The sequence below is a fragment of the Otolemur garnettii genome, unplaced genomic scaffold (assembly GCF_000181295.1).
Source record: "Otolemur garnettii isolate 467f Iridium unplaced genomic scaffold, OtoGar3 scaffold00081, whole genome shotgun sequence".
Lineage (NCBI taxonomy): Eukaryota > Metazoa > Chordata > Mammalia > Primates > Galagidae > Otolemur > Otolemur garnettii.
Genome location: NW_003852476.1, coordinates 3,879,895 through 3,883,293, shown reverse-complemented (window position 1 = coordinate 3,883,293; position 3,399 = coordinate 3,879,895). Strand labels below are relative to the sequence as shown.

At 35.0% G+C, this 3,399-nt stretch overlaps 1 pseudogene; it reads right to left on the bottom strand.

Moving 5' to 3' along the window:
- Nucleotides 1-1,096: 1,096 nt before the first annotated feature.
- Nucleotides 1,097-1,890, bottom strand: LOC100949259 (annotated as a pseudogene).
- Nucleotides 1,891-3,399: the final 1,509 nt, after the last annotated feature.

Sequence of the window (3,399 nt, the reverse complement as noted above, 5' to 3'; positions counted from 1 at the left end):
AAAAGACAAAAACGACAATAATAACCTTGTTGATGCTGGCAAGGATGCATAGAAACGGAAACTATTATAACTGTTGGTGAGAATGTAAATTAGTAAAGCCGGTATGGAAGCAGCATAGAGATTTCTTAAAAAACTAAAAATAGAGCTATCATAGAATTGGGCAGTCTCACTACTGAGTAGCTAGCCAACAAAAAGGAAATCATTATATCAAAGGGTTACTTGCACCCCCATTTTACTACAGAACTATTCACGATAACAATAAGTGTCCATCAAAAGATGAATGGATGAAGAAAATGTGGTATATAGACACAATGGAATATTTGGCCATAAAAAAGAAGGAAACCATGTCATTGGTTGCAATGCAAATAAACCAAATGGCAATGTGTTAAGTGAAAAAGGCCAAGCACAGACAAATGTTACATGTTCTCACCCATATTTGGGCGCTAAAACATTGATCCCATTGAAGTAGAATAGAATGTTAGATATCAGAGGCTGAGATGAGTGTAGCAGGGAAGAAGAGAGGTTGGTTAATGGCTTCAAATGTACAGTTAGATAGAAGAAATAACTTCTAACTTTCAATAGCAGAGTTGGGTGACTATAGTTAACAATATGTATTATAGATTTCAAAATAGCTGAAATGTTCCCAACACAGAGAAATGATAAAGACATGAGGTGATGGATGTGATAAATATTTTGACTGGATCATTACTCATTCTGTGCAGGTAACAAAATAGCAAATGTACTCCATAAATATGCACAATATTATGTAACAAAAGAAATGAGTGAGATCTACAATTTGCAACCCTAGGAGTTTTCTTCCCTTTTTGTTTTTTTTGGTAATAACCAGACTAAGATCATGAATGCCACCCTCTCCACAAATCTACTTGAAAATTTTACTTACATGGGTTGGTTGTCATGGAACATAATATTACAATATTCATCATCATGCAGTTGTTTCAAAATAAAACATTTTAAAATATTTTTTCTAGCTTCAAAGTAAAACATAAAGCTGTACACTTTTACTCCACTCCCTACATTATATATATATTTTTTCACAAATAGGATTATTTATTTGCCATTATTAAAAGCCTGAATTTTAACCAGATTCTTGGACTGGTGGTTCATATCCATCAGCTTGTTCAACTTTAGCACCTGTCTCGTCCCCAGTAGCTTTTCCAGAACTATGACCTTTACCACAAAGCTCCATGAGTATTCCCAATTCAAACTTGGGTTTCTTCAGCAATTTTACTTTTCTAAAGAAGACATCATGGAGAGGATAAATAGATTGGCATGCCTTTTCTATGTCTTTTTCAATGCTGTCTGGACTCGATTTATTGACAACTTCTTTCAAGTCATTTGTCTGCACCTCTCTGGTCATGATTTCCATCATTTTCTTCCAGATTTGGCAAACCTGTTGGCTCTGGGCATGGGAGATCTTCTGTATCTGATTGTTGCATTTTTAATAAAAACCAACATAGAACAGACGAAGCAAATAACCATTGGTAGTCTTAACATCAATGTGAGTTTCAATAATAATCTGCCATTTTTTAACCGTAGAACACATTTTGTCACTGGTAAGATCCATGCCATGGAAGTTAGTCAGGCAGTTTTTGCCCTGAACATCTTCAGTAATCAGCTTGAATTTTCTAAATGCAACTTCATCATTCTGCAGATCAGCAAGAATCACTTCAAACACACAACTTTTGAGGCCATGGAATGCAATTTTGGTTTGTTGAGTCCTGGTGACTAGTGTTTTCTCAGTATTTCTTATACTGAACATGGCAGGTGCCGTCACATCACACCAATCTTCCTTAGAAAATGGATCAACCACTTTCTTCTTAGCTCCCTTTTGCCGCCTTTCATAAGGCACTTGTTCTTGCTGACTGCCATGGTGGTGTTCAGCAAGCCAAAAGCGCTACATTTTATATTTTTATATAATTTACATCTCTTTACATCGTGTATCCCTTAACAAATTGTTGTAACTACTATTATTTTTAATTGTTCTCTTTTTTAACCTTCATACTAAAGATAAAAACAAATCACACACTGCCATTACAGCATTACAATATTTTGAATTTGACCCTGTACTTATTTTCATCGATTAGTTTTTACTTTCATATGTTTTTGTGTTACTAATTAGCATCCTTTCTTTTCCTTATTTTTTTTTTCAAGGTAGGTCTCATTGCAATAAGGTGTCTTGGAAAATCTTTATCTTTCCTTCTTTTCTAAAGGACAGCTTGATTCTTGATTGATAAGTTTTTTGTTTGTTTGTTTGTTTGTTTTTCTTTACCACTGTGAATATATCATTCTATTATCTCCTGGCCTGTGAGGTTTTTGTTGTGAAATTCACTGGTGGTTTTATTGAAATTCCCTCATATTGTATTTGCTTTTTTGCCCTTGCTGCTATCAGGATCCTCTTTTTGTCTTTGATTTTTGTATTTTTGCTTATAATATGTGTTGGTGTAGTTTTGTTTGAGTTGAACCTTATTAAAGACCTTTGACCTTCCTATACCTGGATAATCATATCTTTCTCCAGATTTGGAAAGTTTTCTATTATTACATATTTCTTTGAGAAGTTTTTACCCCTTGATTCTCTCTTCTCTTATGTGAAGTCTTAATAACTCAAACATTTTCTCTTTTGATGCTGTCCTGCATTTTTGGTATGTTGTCTTGATTCCTTTTCATTCTTTTCCTCTTTTCTCCTATGTCCCAAATAACCTGTTTTTGAGTTTAAAGATTCTTTCTTCTGCTTGATCAGTGCTGCTGTTGATGGTCTCTGTTACATTTTCACTAAATTATTTGTATTTCTCAGCTCCAGAACCTGCTTGACTTTTTCTTAAAATAATTTTAATCTTTATCTTAAATTCATCATTTTGATCATTTATTGCTTTTACTGGTTTCATTGACTTGTTTTTCTCTTTGTATTTTTTTGTATTTTGTTGAGCTTTCTTAAAACCATTTAGAAAACTTATTTGTTGGTAGAGTTATCATTTCTTTGGGGTCAGCTACTGGGAGATTATTGTGTTCTCCTGGTGGCATTTATCTCCTTGGTTTTTCATGTTTCTTATTGCTTTAAATTGTTATCTGTACACTCAAAGAAAGACTTATTCCACTCTGTGAAAACTGGCTTTGTCTGAGGAAACCCTTCAGCACAGTCAGCTCATGGAGAAATTCTCTACAGCTATCTGGTATAACCCATAGGTGAGCATGCTTTTGGAGTCCTTGAGCAGTTTGGCTGGATGCCTGGACCAGCAGGTAGATGATCCAGGTTCCTGTATTCACTGGGTGAGTCTAGAGCCTGGGTTAACTAGGATGGACTATTGATTAGGTCCATAGGAGTAAGCCTGGAGCATAAGTCCATGAGGGTGGACCTGAGCCTCTATTCACAGGGGCTGGCCT